This window comes from Felis catus, chromosome B1 (genome assembly GCF_018350175.1).
Source record: "Felis catus isolate Fca126 chromosome B1, F.catus_Fca126_mat1.0, whole genome shotgun sequence".
NCBI classification, from domain to species: domain Eukaryota; kingdom Metazoa; phylum Chordata; class Mammalia; order Carnivora; family Felidae; genus Felis; species Felis catus.
In genome coordinates, this window is record NC_058371.1 from 45,149,965 (window position 1) to 45,166,443 (window position 16,479).

At 45.5% G+C, this 16,479-nt stretch overlaps 1 long non-coding RNA gene across 1 annotated transcript in view; it reads right to left on the reverse strand.

Annotated features, from left to right (window-relative positions):
* Nucleotides 1-16,224, reverse strand: part of LOC123384846 — a 31,654-nt gene extending 15,430 nt beyond the window's left edge. The window contains exon 1 of the long non-coding RNA XR_006596528.1: nt 15,531-16,224. This is a non-coding gene — a long non-coding RNA (uncharacterized LOC123384846). The remainder of the gene's footprint in view (nt 1-15,530) is intronic.
* Nucleotides 16,225-16,479: the final 255 nt, after the last annotated feature.

The window sequence follows — 16,479 nt, forward strand, 5'->3', positions numbered from 1 at the left end:
TCGAATTCAACAGCATATAAAAAGAATTATTCACCATGATCAAGTGGGATTCATTCCTGGGCTGCAGGCCTGGTTCAATATTCACAAATCAATCAATGTGATACATCACATTAATAAAAGAAAGGATAAGAACCACATGATCCTGTCAATAGATGCAGAAAGATAATGTGATAAAATACAGCATCCTTAATAAAAACGCTTGAGAAAATTGGGATAGAAGGAACATACTTAAACATCATAAAAGCCATTTATGAAAAGCCCACAGCTAATATCATCCTCAATGGGGAAAAACTGGGAACTTTCCCCCTGAAATCAGGAACACGACAGGGATGTCCACTTTCAGTTAGTTAGAGAAGGACAGATACCATGTTTTCACTCATATGTGGATCTTGAGAAACTGAACAGAAGACCATGGGGGAAGGGAAGAGGAAAAAAATAGTTACAAACAGAGAGGGAGGGAGGCAAACCATAAGAGACTCTTAAGTGCAGAGAACAAACTGAGGGTTGATGGAGGGTGGGGGAGAGGGGAAAGTGGGTGATGGGCACTGGGTGTTGGGATGAGCACTGGGTGTTGTATGGAAGCCAATTTGACAACAAATTATATTAAAAAATTCTTATAAATCAGCTAATTCCACTAAAGCTTATTTTAAAGCTTTGTTAGGTTAGATTTAGAGTAGCCTTAACTCCAGGGTTAGCGTATTTATGTTTATTTGGTGTGACCTTTTTGGAATCTCTGCTGAGTACCCTGCGTGTTCAACAAAGTCTTGGCAGTCTGGTTGATTAGAACTTGAGCATATCTCAGCCTTTTTTGGGCTCTGGGGATTGTTAAGCTGTGGCCTCACCTTAGTATCCAGCCAAAGACTCAAGGGAATCTCTTTTTCTGTGTAGCTCGCTCTTCTTTTGACGGTTTGCCCTGTAAATTCAAGTTACCTTTGCTTCCTCAACTTTGATTTCTGTCTCATCAACTCAGTGAGTCTACGGTTTGCTGCTATTATTTTTCTTCTCTTTAATGTAATCCAGAAGGTACCCTCTGTCAAAAGTTGGGGTGATTGTAGGCTCACCTTGTTTGTTTTTCTGTTTTACAATCTCAGGGATTGTAATCCTATGCTGCCTACTTTCAGATGTTTGAAATCAGTTTTAAATGCAATATTTCCAATTGTCTAGTTGTTTATTGTAGATGGGCAAGTCCAACTCCAGTAATTCAATGCAGTTAGAAGCAGAAGTCAAGTGTTTAGAATCCTGAGACTAGATAGTAGAACCTGAGCCTATGAAGCGAGGAGCAGTCAGACACAAAGGCAGAAATGTGAAAGAGTTTTGTGTCATAGAAACCAAGGAAGGAAAGGAAAGCCTTTTAAGAAGAGAAGAGTTGTACCACTCTGTGGAATATTTTGAGGGGGTCAAATAAAATTTAGACTAAAAAGTAGCCTTGGATCCAGTAACTTGGAAACCACTGGTGGTTTTATAGAGATCTGTTTCCAAGGAACAGATTGGAAACTAGATGGTTCTGGAGGAAGGGAATGAGTGGTAGTTGAGTTTACTGGTTAGAGTAACACTAGTTTTTGCAACAAATAAAATCCAAAATTTCAGCACCTGGAACAGTGGTGTTTCTGGATGTCCCTGGCCATTGGGCAACTTTCTCTCATGATAGGATTCAAGGATTCAGTCTCATTTCTTTCTTCTTCTTTTTTTTTTTTTTGACAGCGTCATCCCCTAGTGGGACCTTATCATTGCAATTGTCTGCATCTAACTGGTTATTAGGGGAAGCAGCACCGGGAAAGCTACTTCCTAAAACCTTTGCCTCGAAGTTATACCCAACTTTTGCTCCTTTTTCATTGGTAGAACTAATGATGTGGCCATACCTAGATGCAAGGAAGCCTGGAAATAGAGCCTGGGCCGCCACCATGCTCTATAATTAGAAGAGGGGTATGACATTTGTAGGGCAACAAGCCATCTCTGCCACAGTAGAGATAATGCTTTTGAGAAGTTTGCTTTGAGTGGCAGGAGAGCGTTTGGCTCAAAGCTGGATAGACGTGAGAGGTTAATCTGAAAGATTGGGGCATGTTTTCAAGCCACTGGGAGTGCTCCAAGTCAAGAGAGAGGTTAAACATACAAGAAAGGGAGAAACAGAATGAATATGAAAAAAAGGCAAGGTAGAAGAGTAGGCTATGTAAAGCTCAAATACCAGGACTGGTCTCAGGGAGGGTGAACAGCGATTCTGTTGTATCGAAAGGGGAGGAGACTAGGGGAGAGGCATAGGCAGGTTTTATGATTAGTTAATGTCAACACAGGGAGTTCCTCTGTGCTGGTGCCTATTTTTTTTCTAGGAAATAGGAGGTAAATTAAGGAGGACGTGTGGGACATGGGAAGTTTGAGGTGAGTAAAGATTTAGAATTATTGCTGCCTTGCTCAGTCTTATTGTACAGTAGATGCTCTATAAATGTTTTTTGAGTATTGATGTATGCATTGCCTTTCCCAAGATTTTTAGGGCACCATCTAGGGATTGTTATGAATAAACAAGGGCTCCTTCCTTCTGCCTCTGAGCAGGCACCAAAATCTTGCTGTGAATCTAGGTGCCATTGGCTGGAATGAATTATAAGGCAAGCCCATCTTTTTTTTTTTTTTTTTTTTTGGCCACACCTGGAGGAACTTGGTCACTGAATTCCTAAAGAATCTTGTTACATAAATTACTCCTCTGACCTGGAGCGCATGGAAATATTTTCACCTGCTGCCAACAGCTGCAAAGCCCCTGGTTTCAGGATGGAGGTGGGGAGGCAGTGGGTTTTGAAGGGTGTCGAGCATCCAGTAGGCTGTCGAGTATCCAGTAGGCTGTCTGGCCTCCCTGAGCCACCCATAGAAGCCCTTGCCTTCCCCTCTCCTATCCTTTTCTGTTGCCTCCAGAGTAGAGAAAACCATACCTCAGAGTTAACAGGCACCTGTTTCCTGCTGCATGTATTTAGGATTAGGTCATGAACCTGAAATGAATGAAATGAAAGGTGGGCGCTGTGCCAGAAAATACTGAATTTACAAAGCGAGCGTGCTTGTGTTCGAGCCCTCAGAATATGGACTCTCTGCCCACCCTCCTCCCCACCACGGGTCCCTTCCCTCTCCACCTCCTGCGCCCTGTCGCCCACTCCTCCCAACCTCTTACTCTTTCTCCCCATTTGGCGCCCCTCCCCGTGCCCTCCACAGCCCCCATGTCTCTTCCGTTCCCCGCTCTGACCCCGCAGAGCCTCGCGAGCTGGCGACCCTGCAGCCAAGGGCTCCCGCAGCCTTCCTGGAGCCTGCTGCTCCCTGTTATTTTCATTTCCCTGTAATTCGAGGGGACAGGTGAGATGTGCTTCAAAACACTGTAATCATATTTTAAATGGAAATGAAATGTGTGAATTAAATGTAAATTACAGTAGAATGGAAGGACAATCACTATTAGTTAAGGGCTGACACCTATTTTTGCAGACCTTTCCCAAACGCCACAACTTGTTTCCCCACATGTGTGATGAGAAGTTGTAATTATGTGGCAGCTGCTTCTGCAGTGGGGCTGATGCTGGTTACTGGATCATTTGTGCAAGGGGGTCTGGGTGCCGGGCCGTGGATGTATTTTAAATAGATATGGACTGCTGTTGGTACTATAAAATTACCCAGAAGAAATGATATTTTTATGCGAGGGCCGTGAAAAGAAACCTTTTTTTGTTGTTGTTTTGTTTTCCCCTTGGAAAGGTGAGGCGGTAATAGAAAGGGACACTTTTATATAGTCAATTTATTTACGGATTCTCCATTTGCTTTTATATTGGAAAAATATGTGCTGTGCCAATGGGTTGCAATTTGGCTCTCAATCTTGGCCTGCCTCCCTCCCACCTAGTGCAGAATGCCTTGGTGCTTCCTAGGGGAGCCCACGGTCCTCCTGTACGACCATTACTGGAGCATTTTTCAAGACAGGACCAGCCCTTTGCTATAATTCCTTGGATGATGAAGGTAATAATTTTATTATCTATCTACCCAAAGCCATGACAAACAGCAAAAAAGATTTAAAAAGAAAATCATTTAATCCCCATCAATCCAGTCTTTTGTTTTGCTTTATGTGGACACAATGACTGGTTGACTGTGTTTTAAAACTTTCTGAGCCGTTTCTGTGGTGTGTTGCAGAACTTTCAGAGGTAAGGGCCGATCTGGATGAAATAGATAAAGTTAGAAGAAGCAAGGGGCGATCAGTAAATGCATTAAAAAGGGATCTATTTACATGTTCATTGTTGATTCTAACTCCTGTTTGCCTCAAGTAAATTCCTCGTTCTCCGTGGGAGCAGTCAGCAGATAATGTATGTTGAATAATCACGTGTGTCACTGAAATTTACCAATCTTGCATTTTTGGGGCAACAGAGATTGCAAGCTCAGTCAATATGTAGTTCTTACGGACACTGGTGATTAAGGTGTAACGTCTGGCTTGAGATTAGCAAAGGGTCCATCTTGAAGATTCTCTGGAATCTGGCCAATCCCCACCTCTGCCCCTGGCCTCTTCTTCCATGGTCCTCTCGTAGGCCACCGCCAAGGGCTCCAGAACAGCCCAGCACCATGCTCCACCTCGCTGCCTGAGCTCACATTGTAAATGCAGCTCTGACCGTGTCACTTGCTGCCCTGGTGAGAACCCTCGGGGGCCTTGGTGAGACAGAGTCAGGGGTCCGCGATGTAGCCACACATGTAGTCAAGTGTCCCTGATGTAGCTCCCAATACTCCAGGCCCTTTCCCTCTGCTTCCAACCAATTCTTCTTTGAAGGTCTGCTCCCAAGTTCTCTGCCTGGTAATCCCACTTACCCTTGAAAGTTTCTCTTAGAATTCTCCTTGGGGGAAAATCTTTCCCAAAGCTCCTGAAGACCAAACCAAGTGCTTTGGTAGCTATGTCCAGGCATGCTGTGCTCACCACACTGAATTATTACTGACTTTATACACACCTACCTCTAGATTAATACCCAAATAAATGCCTGGCACAGCTTGACAGTAAACCTTTTGGGTGGTGGCTGCTTCTCTTTGCAAAGTTGAGGGGCTAAGATAAATAAACTTGACTATAGGCCAATTTTTGAATTCCTCAACAGTTTCTTCTTTTGCTGACATTATCCATCTTCATTTTAAAATAAAACATAAAACGGCTGGATACAACAAAATGTAAACCACATCAAGTGTCTTCCTTTTGATTGCATTATGTCTACCACCACCTTGTTTCTGCTCGTGTGGAAATAAAATTAGTTGGCAGCATGTGTTCTAAATGCAAATCTGATCACGGCACTTGCTCCTCTGTCTTCTGGCTTGGTGATACAAAGGGTGGTTGGGATGAGCAAAAAGGTCAAAAGGGAATTTATAGATATTTTATAATATCTATATTATATTTTATAATATCTTATTTTATTGTATTTTAGAATATATATAGATATGTAAATATTTGATTATATTTTATAATATATAAATATGTAAATATTTTATCATATTTTGTAATATATATAAACATAAATATTTTATTATATTTTATAATATATTTTATAATATCTATATTATAGATCTAGATATTTATAGATATTTTATATCTATTTGCTAGTGTCTTTTGTTTTATTTAGTTTTTATTATTATTTTTATTTTAGAGAGAGTGAGAGTGACAGGAGGGGAGAGGGACAGAGGTAGAGAGAATCTTAAGCAGGCTTCATGTTCAGCATGGAGCCCAATGTGGGGCTTGATCCCACAACGCTGAATTATGACCTGAGCCAAAATGAAGAGTTGGATGCTCATCCGACTGAGCCACCCGGGCGCCCCTATGCTGTGATTTATAAAAAGAAATACATATTTGATGTTCATTCTGTTTCTGGCACAGAGCTCCTAAAGCCCTTAGAATTTGTCTTTTGTTATGCTGATGAGGGGACATGGAGACTGCACCTAAGGATGGGGTGTGGTTGCCAGGATAGTCAACTTGGTGATTAGAGGGCTGTAACTTTCAGGACTACCCTTGAATTTCTGGGAGGAGTAAGGGGCTGGAGATTGAGTTCCATCATCAGTTCCATCACCAATGACTTAACCGATTGTGCCTATGTAATGAAGCCTTCGTAAGAACCCAAAGGACAGGGTTCAGAGAACTTCCAGGTTGGTGAACACGTAGAGGTGCTGCGAGAGTGCACACCTAGAGAAGGCATGAAGATCTGCTCCCTTCCCTCATACCTCGCCCTATGCCTCTCTTCCATCTGGCAGTTCCTGAGTTATATCCTTTTATAATACACTGGTAATCTAGTAACTAAAATATTTCTCTGAGTTCTGTGAGCCACTCTAACAAATTAATCAAACCCAAGGAGGCTATCACTGGAACCTCCAATCTACAGCCATTGCATCAAAAGCACAGGTGACAACCTGGACTTGTGAGTCGCATCTGAAGTGGGGAGATGGGCAGTCTTATAGGACTAAACCCTTTCCTATGGGATCTGACACCATGTCTAGGTAGATAGTGTCAGAATTGAGTTGGATTGTAGGACACTCAACTGGTGTCACAGAATTGCTTGGTGGTGAAGAACCCCATGCATTGTACTGGTGATGAGAATCATCACATAGTGAAAAGGAAAGAGTAGATGTTTCTGGAGACCCCTTCAAGCCCACTTCTGTTCTATAAAATAGAGAAGGCATTAGTATTCCCACCATAAAAATGAGGAAACTTATTCAGAGGGCTGATACCAATCAGAGAAACGGAGGCAAAGAGAAATTAGGTGGTATGTTCAGAGTAAGAGTTGTAACAGAGTTAGCCAGAAGCCCCAGAGCTGATGAGGTTCCCTGCAGTACCCTGGAGTTCTCGTAGGCTATGGCATGCCTAACAGGTATCAAAGAAGCAAAGTTGTTTGGGGCCCAACAGATTTGGTGAGTATTCTAGAAGAACAATTATTCCTATGCAATTTATTATTAAGAAGCCTGGATGTTTCCTCAGATGATAGTAATTCTGATTGAGATCTACATGGGGTACCAGGATGAAGTGTGGTGGGGGTGAGAATAGCCCTTGCTTCTGACCGCACCCATGCCATAATGCCCATGTCAATCTCTGCACCACACATCAGAAAGTGAGTTGCCAAATGTCCTTCTGACCCGCACTAGAAGTTAAGAAGTTTCAACCAACCCCCGCCCCCCCCCCCCCCCAGGAAAACTCAGCCACCAGATCAGCCTCTTTCTATTAATATATCTAGACAGCCTCTACAAACCTGGGATTTATGCTGGTAACCTGGGTCTCGGGAGGGCCTAGCTCAATTTGTGCAGAAATTCCACCAACGGTGGAGAGTTGATTTAGTGTCAGAAAAGGGTGTTTGAAACAAGTGCGTTTTCCTTTACGAGTCTTTTAACATCAGGAGAGAAATACAGCTGATTGCAATTGATTTGTATACGTGGCTCTTTGTGTGAAGTGTCACAGCATGTTTTATAGGAAGAGGGAAACAAAGAAGGAGAAGGGAGAGAAATCGCTCTCCTAGAAGATGCAGGACAGAGCGCAAGGAAGCACATCTTACAGAACACTGTTTGGCCCTCCCGGTGACAGGCATGGATCCCTGCTCCGTCACTTACTTGCTGTGTGACCCTGGCAAGTCGCTTAAGGTCTCAAAGCCCTGGTTTCAACATCCGTGAAAGGGGAATAACAATAGTTCCTACCCCATAGGCTGTGGGGAAGGTGAAATCAGCTGGTGCAGCTAAAGGGAGAAGGGTAGTGCTTGCAATAAATAATAGCAAAAAGAAAAAGCACTTGCGGGCCTGGGCTGCTGTATACTCACCAAGTCAAGGTTTTCAGGAAGTCTTTCAGAAGTCAGTGGTTAAAGTCGCACTCACTCCTCTGGGACTGAATCTTCAAAAGTTGTGAACAGGCTTTCTGCCTCTTCCCCATGCCTCCCGACCCCAGTGGCTTTGTTCTCCTCCACTTCTTCTGCCTCCCTAAAAGCTACTTCCAGGAAAGGGCTTTATAAGAGCCCATTGTACTGAATGGACCATTCAGTTTAATGACCATTTAGAGTGTGTCACATATAGGAGAACACCGGAGCCCTTTATGGTTTAAGAAACACTCTCATGATGGTCCCTGGGTGGCTCAGTCGGTTAAGCATCTGACTCTTGATTTTGGCTCAGGTCACGATCTCATGGTTTGTGAGTTTCGAGCTTCGTGCTGACAGTGTGGAGCCTGCTTGGGATTCTCTCTCTCTCCTTTTCTCTTTGCCCCTCACCCGCTTGCTCTCTCTCATAAATAAACAAACTAAAAAAACAAAACAAAACAAAAACCACTCTCATGCACACGACCTCATTTAATCATCTCAGCAATTCTATGAGATATACAGGTGGCCCCTGACATACTATGATTTGATTCACCTTGAGGAGGGTGTGAAAGCCATCACATTTATTAGAAACCAGACTTCAAATTTTGAGTTTTGGTCTTTTCCCTGGCTAGCCATCAGGCAGGATGATTCTTTCTGGTGATGCTGGGTGGGGCAGGGAGCCGCAGCCCCCAGTCAGCCATGTGATCACCAGGGTGGACTGACAACTATTCTGTTTCTCGCTTTCGGTACAGTGTTCAATCAATTACAGGAGATGTTCAACACTTTATTATAAACTAGGCTTTGTGTTAGGGGGTTTTGCTCAACTGTAGGCTAATGTCAGTGTACGGAGTATATTTAAAGTTGGCTAGGCTAAGCCCTGATGTTCAGTAGGTTAGGTGTATTAAATGTATTTCCCACTTCTGATATTTTCAACTTATTATGGGTTTATGGGGACATAACTCAATTGTCAGTCAAAGAAGATCCATATAAGACAGGTGGTATTTATCCTATTGTAAAATGAAATATAGGCAGAGAAGAGTAACTTTTCAAAATTCATGTTTTTGTTCCTATATATAGTTTTAGGTATACATAAATGACTGACTAAAATTGCACAATTAATAAAGTAAGGATTTATGACTTGGTTTTGTTTTTCTGGCTGAATTTTAGTATATTTTAAAAGAAAGAACATTAAAGCAAATTTGTCAACAAATCAGGGAGTGGGAGTACTTTGTGGGCTAGGAGTCTTTTCCAATGTCTTTGCTGTAACATTGTACAGAAGCCTGGAAGTCTATGGGAAGGCCCAACGCTGCCCAAGGTATATAATAGCAAACGTTTTGACTTTCTCTTGACCTTAAGCTTTCTTAATGTGTCTGTATATTCCTTCACTACCTTCTCCACTAACATGCCTGTGTTAGTTATCTACTGCTGTGTAACAAGTTACCCCCCAATGTAGCAACTTAAAAAAAAACATATTTATTATCTAATAGTTTCTGTGGGTCAGGAATCCAGGCACCACTTAGTTGAGCCCTCTGCTTCTTGGTCTCTCAGAAGGCTGCAATCAAGGTGTTGGCTGGGACTGTGGTCATCTTGAAGCTCAAAGTGGGGGTGGATTTACTTCCAAACTCATCGACGGTTGTTGGCAGAACTCAGTTCCTCAGTGGCTGTTGGCTGGGGTTGCCCTCAGTTCCTTCTTGTATGAGTTTCCCCACAGGGCAGCTCATCCAAGTGAGAGAGAAAGAGAATGAACAAGATGCAACTCACAGCCTTTGTGAGGTTAATCTCTGAGGTGACATGCCATCACTTTTGCCGTACTCTATTCACTGGAAGTGAGTCATTAGGTCCAGTCCATACTCAAGAGAGTTTACAAGGGCCCACATACCAGGACGTTGAGCTCGTCGGGTCATTCTAGAAGTCTGCCGAACCACAATGCCTTTGTAGGGACTGGAGCCAGCCCTCAGGACCAGAAACAAGCTCTAACAGCTTCCTTCTCTTATTTGCACTTTGAAATCAGTAGTATCTCCTCAACCTTTGTGGGAGCAGTTGTGAGGGTGTCCTCTTGAGCCAAGCCCCTAGGCAACTGACTTGATAGTGAAGCAAACTGAAGTCAACCTAAGCAACTCATAACCAGTACCCGAAGCTGGGCTGTAATGAATGAGAACGAGCACGCTTCAAGGTTGGGCAAGTCTTTTGATTCTTTGTTCTTTCCCTCACTCAAGTGGTTATGATGATATGTGAACCTAGAGGACAAACTTCCCCAAAACAGGGATAGAGAATCTCTTGTTTTGGCGGTACTGCCTCCTGCAAAGGTAGGGTGGGGTCAGAATCCGGGAGCACGGATGCTGCTGCCAGCTCCCAGTCCCCGGGCGGCGGTGTCTGCGAACAGAGGAGGTATGCCCTGGCTCGGCCGGTACGTCTGTCAAGGCAGCTCCAGGCTGCCTTGAAACAGAAGCCTGTTGTTTCCCAGGAATGTCAGGTCCCATGTGCGCAGAACCATGCCATTGCTTTGGCAAGTTCGTTTTATTTTCATTCATTTAATTGCCTCTCTCAGCTGTTTGTTTTATGAGGAGTTAGTTTCATTAGTCTACTAAGCCCACGTGCTAGCTCCGTGCGCTCAAACGTTGCGTGGACGTTGAGTTTTTCCCCAATGTACTGGCTCTTACAGAGAACATATATGACCCTAGCGTTGCCCTCTCGAAGTTGAGGCCTGGCATGGATTGCCTGGCATGGGGCCAGGAAGTTCATTAAGTCTTCATCTGAGTTGGTGTAACTTTCTTATGTAAAAGCCACTGACGGCTCCCTGTTTGCAGGAAATGCCAAGCTTGTTGGCGTGAATACAGGCCCTTCACAGCCTGGGCCGAGTCTGCCTCCCCACAGGCCTGTCCAGCTGCTTGTCTGGATCTCCTGTCCACACAACAGCTAGAATCCTAGCCTGCTTTCATGCTGTTTCTTTATTCATGCATTTCCCTCACTGTGGGATGAAGGCCCTCCCTCTCTGACCCCCTCTGCCCATCTCTACGTGGCAATCTCCTCCTCATCTTCCAAGGCCCCGCTCAAACACTGGCTCTGCTTTGTAACTTTTCGGACCTCCTCCTTTACTTTGGGTTAGAACTCGCGGGTCGATAGCAGCTGCCATCAGCACCCCACCCATTTCCCCTTGGCATTTACCATGTTTTGACACACCAGCCTGACTTCCCACTGCCAGCACCCGCAACTCTTTTTCTGGGGGCTTCCTTTGTCTGCCCACCCTGCCCAGGTGCAGGGTGGGTTGGAAATGTTGGGAGTTATGTCCCCAGAGCAGCCCACCCCCAATAACTGATGGGACTCGGTAGACAAACACCCTGGCTCCCTCACCCTTTGGGCAGGGCGCTCCCGAGGCATTTCTTTACAGCAGCCCCTGGGGTCTCCCATGAAGCGAAGCTCCACTTGCCCACAGAAGCAGCTGGTTGATAACACATCCCTTCATCCCTTCTCAGTTCCTTCCCCTTCCTTTCTCATTCCCCCCCACCTTCCCTATCACTGTTCACCCCCCGCCCCCACCCCAACGGCCAATAACGTCTTTGTACTTGAATGTTTGCTTCAGGGTCTGCTTCTGGGGATCCCAACTAATACAGAGCCCTTCATTTGTGTTTGGGCTCTGTCTACACATTTGTTACAGCCCATATTACAATGTATTGTGTGTTGCCATGGTATCCTGTGTCCACCGTGACCTCCTTGAGGACAAGAACTCTGCCTTGTCCCTCTCTGCATTCCCCACACTGAGTGCAGTGTCGGGCCCACAAGCAGTGCTCAGACTTTTGTAGAGTTGACTGATTCTCTTATGCTCATTTTCCTGTTTTTTTTTTTTTTTTTTAATTTAATTCTTCTGTTTTCCTAGCTGATGGAGTTTAGATCCTGTTTTTGAGCCAGAGGATGAAGTGGTCAGCCAGACCATCTCCGTATCACTGTGGGCCCAGCCTCTCTTGTGGCCCTTTGTGTCAAGAAGTTTGCCCAGAGGGTTATGTAGCCAGGTGACAGAGCAGCCCTATGCTGGCCACTCTTTGACAGACTGCCAGATTGCATTTTGCATTTTGTGTGGTTGCACTGGTCTTAATTTGGTACAGACAGCATCTGTTCTCATTTCTTTTACCCGGACTCTGTTGTTCCAAATGAGAAATCGGGACGAGTGTAAATGAGATATTGGGAATAAAATCCCATGCTGCAAAGTGCTGAAGTCCCAGGGAAAGGAAGAAATATCTGCTGTGCTATCCTGGGATCACCTTAGATGCCTGCTAAGGTATACTCACATATGCTCCCTGGCCAAGTTTGGGACTTGGGGCAGAATTTCTCACCCCACCTGAGTGAAGAGTGGGAGGGCTGGGGAATGACACATTGGAGGGTTGAGTAAGATTCTCAGAAGAAAGTCTTTACTACAATGTTGTTGTTATTATTATTATTATTCTATTATTTTTATTATTCTGTGATGACCTTATTCAGTTTTGTCTATAATTATTGCACTTTTTTTCAGGGTGAGAGAGGAAAAGGGACCAGGAAGTGCTCACCAGGTGGGCACACTCTCTTTTGTGTCAAGTACTTCTTTACAGAGGACAAAACCCCAACCACAGTGCAGGGAGCATTCTGTACCTATTGGCAGAGCTCCACAACTGACAATGAATGGTCCCAGGTTGGCAAGCAGGCTGGGTGCCCCATCGGCTAGTTTCATCTGGTTGAGCTTGGTTTGGTTGGTGCCCCATTTGCCTCCAGGCCTTGAGAATGTTTCTGATGGGGCAGGAAGGTGATAATAAGGCCTCTTAGCACCACTGATTAGCCCCTCTTGCTTCTGTCCCCTTGGTTCCTGGGAAGTTAACACCTGTGGGCTTTTCCCTTGGAAGAAGCCCAACTGGGTCATTCTCGCTGAAAATAGATCCTTGATCCAGAGGGTTGTTTTTATTTTTCTTTTTTTAACAGCAGGTCTTTAATGCATTGTTATGACCTTGGGAACACTGCAAAATAGAATGGCATGGGGCATCAAGGGTATAAGATGGCCCAGAGTCTTTTCTTGAGAACTGTGCTTTGCTCTGACATATGTCTTGCTTACTTAGTTTATTAGAATTAAGATATCTTCCTTTATGAGTGAAAATATATGGTAGGATTTCTGTTGAATATCTTTACTTGGCCAAATAAAAAGTTGGCAACAACCTTATCATTTCTAACATTCCCTTCAAAAATATATTTTTCATAGATTGGTGATACACAGAAGACAGTGGATGGATATAGAGGACAGATTAAATACTCCATGAGTCCTCAACCAAGCCTGATTTTTTTTACTTTCTGTAGAAGAGCATACTTTGCCATCGATGTCTAACTTTCCTTATCTGCAAGATGGGGGCGGAGACCAGGCCACCTAGCTTTATATAGATCAACTGAGAAGGTGATTAGGGTAAGAAAAATCCATGAGGAATGAGGTAGGCTGAGAAATGGCCTTCAAGAGATATCTACTTCCTAAGCCCTGGAACCTGTGATAGTTACCTTATGTGGAAAAAAAAAATGGAGGGGGTGGGGAGGTCTTTGCAGATGGGACTCAATTAAGGATCTTGAGAAGGGGAAACTGTCCTGGATTATCCAGGTGGCTCTAAACAAAATCACATACATCCTCATAAAAGGGAGGCGAAGGAGACTGCAGACACAGGAGAAGGAGATGTAAAAGCAGAAAGCAGAGCAGAAAGAGATTTGAAGATAATGTCCTTGCAGATTAGCGTGATGTAGTCACAAGCCAAGGAATGCCAGAAACTACTAGAAGCTGTGAGAGGCAGGGAATGGATTCTCCCCAAGCACCTCTGGAGAGCATGGCCCTGGCCGTACTGACATCTTGATTTCAGTGATACTGACTTTGGACTTTTGACCTCCAGAACTGTGAGAGAGTAAGTTTCTGTTGTTTTACGCCTCCGACATTGTGGTAATTTGTCACAGCAGTCACAGGAAACTAACAGAGGATTCCAGACTCTAAGCTCCTTTAGACTAGGGATTAATCCTGTGTTTCTTTAATCTCTCAGACAATGCCTTGTCCTTAGCATGGACATACCTAGCTGCCCACACCTGTAGATGAGACGGCTCGGCACCGATCTGCTATTTAAGGCAAATCTTCGGAGTCTTCTCTTTTAGGGCCTGTAGACATTTCCTGGATTGTTGGGGACATGTAACCATGGCTCTTTCTCAACTTCATTTCTAGAAACATTAGACTGTCTCCTTGACGTTACACAGAAAGAGATGTTCTTTGCAAGGCAGTGGTTCGGACTTGAAAGAGGCATATTTTTTAGCAGACAGTGGGATGAGAAATGGGAGTCTGTGCCACGAACCCTTTCTACGAACAGTGTGGTGAAAGCATACCTTTTCTTGGTTCAGGTCCCTTCTGAGTAAGAATTTGTTTCCTGTTTTGCTTTTCAACCTGAGAAGTGACTGTCAGGGGTTGAATTATGTCCCCCCCAAATCCACGTGGTGAAATACCTCAGAATGTGACCTTATTTGGAAATAGCGCCACTGCAGATGTAATCAGTTAAGATAAAGTCATTAGGGTAGGCCCTAACCCAGAGTACTGGTGCCCTTATATAAAGGGGAAATTTGGACAAAGACCCACAGATATGGGGAGAATGTCACGAAGGCAGAGATGGCGCGATGCACCTACAATTCAAGGAACACCACAGATTGCCAGCAAACCCCTGGAAGCTAGGGGAGAGGCGTGGGACAGAGTCCCCCTCACAGCCTCAGGAGGAACCAATGCCGCAGATACGTTGATCTTGAACTTCTGACTTCCAGACCTCCGAGACAACACGTTGCCGTTGTTGAAGCTGCTCAGCATGCAGTGCTTTGTTATGGCGGCCCGAGTCAATGAGCACAGTGCCACCAACTTGTGCTCTATGTGTCTTGCCTGCACCTTGTAGGGAGCAGCTAAACGAAAGAGAGAGAGCAAGAGGGAGCGCTCGTGCTTGCATGCAGGGCAGGAGTGCAGCCTTTAGAAGTGTGGCCTTGATGTCTGAACAGCAATCCTTCCACACCCAGCAATTTGTCTGCTGCCTGTGATAAGAAGATCCATGGAGTCTCAAAGCCACCTCCCTGTCCTAATCCCTCCCCAGGGAGCCAACCTTTCCCTCCAGATGGGGTCAGTGAAGGAAAGTAAAGTTTCAGTCATGCCTTTCAAGTTGCCCTCCCCTCCCCTCTCGCTTTGGTCTCTCCCCCTCCCCCACCCCCAGCCCCCCTTGCTTCCAAGTGCCCAGCCTTGTCAGAAGAGAGGGGACCATCTGGTTAGTCCTTGTTTACTGCACACCCTGCCAGTTTGAGCTTATTAATCATATTTACCCAAGTATCTTAATTACTCCCTGTCTAGCAACTTGCTTTGCACTCAGCTGTTGACCCCTCTTTTTTTATTCCTTTCTATCATTAATCATAGGCGCAGCGTGGGTACAGGAATTCCTGAAGCTTGGATTTCGCTGGCACCGTTACCACTCCCAGAGAGGAGCGGCTGGAGTTCACGGCTGGTTCCTGACAAACTTCCTAATTAATCTGCTGAAGATCAGAGGAGGACTAATCGGGGCTGAAGACTGTGTTGGGCCCATCCCCCCGCCCTTTCCGTGTGTGTGTCTGTGTGTGTGTGTATGTGTGTGTGTGTACCGCGCGCCTGTGCGCACACACAGTGCTGAGCTTGGCAGGAGAGAGTCTCAGCCAGCGATTCAGCACAATAGCATTCCTGCTGCTGCCACCTACCTTCCCTGCTTTGGGAGGAGGAATTTTCTCCTCTTGCTTAGAAGTTTCCAGGAGTCCCCACTCCTTCTGCTGGCGGATGCATGGCAGAATAAACATCTTCCAGCCCACTTTCCTATGGGACCAGAATCTCGGGCCCGTGCAGGCAGGAGCTGTCTCGTGCAGAGCGGATCAAAGCTTTCTCCGGTGGAGCCAAAGATCGGGGGGCCTCTCAGGAGCTCAAGATGCTCCGGGGCCCAAGACCGGCCAAGTCCAGGGGCGGCTGCAGACCTCAGGAGCACCCGCTGCAGGGTGCCAGGCTAACAACTTCCAGACAGACAGCCGCCGCACGGGAGGAAATGCAGAGCCGAGGACAGCTGAGCAAGAGTAGGAAGTCTCTCGAATAAGCCGTGCCCCGTGTGCCCCTTTCTCTTTTCTCTAGCAGAAGGCAGCGGGCAGGCAACAAGGGCCGGGCTTCTTTCTTTCCGCCGGGCCTGAATCTCCAGGCCGAGAGACACCATTAAGGAGTATAATTTGTTGATCCAGGCTCTCCTTGCGTTTCAGTGCAGAGTGGCATCGTTTTCTTTATGACCTCGTAAAGTCACAGCCGAGAGGCCGATTTGGAAAACAAACTGCCTCAGGTTGACAGATAATTAGATACAGGGGACATATTATATGCCTTTGCATATAAATGTGCTCCGAGGCGTGTTGGTTCATCTGAAGTTGAGGTTAAAGGCGCGCCAGGTATTCCTGACACATCAGGATATATATTTTCATACGGTCTCGGGCGCTGTGTTGGTTTTATAGCCCTTTCATCCCGGCGCTGACTGATGGCGACCGAGCGCAACCCAACTTAAGAGGAGCGGGACGCTCGCTCACCCATGAGCCTCTGCGCGGCCGCTGGGCTCCCCACCCCCTCGCGACTCCCCCCCTTACGCCGCCCTGGCAGAGGGGCTGTTCTTCAGGCTTCCAT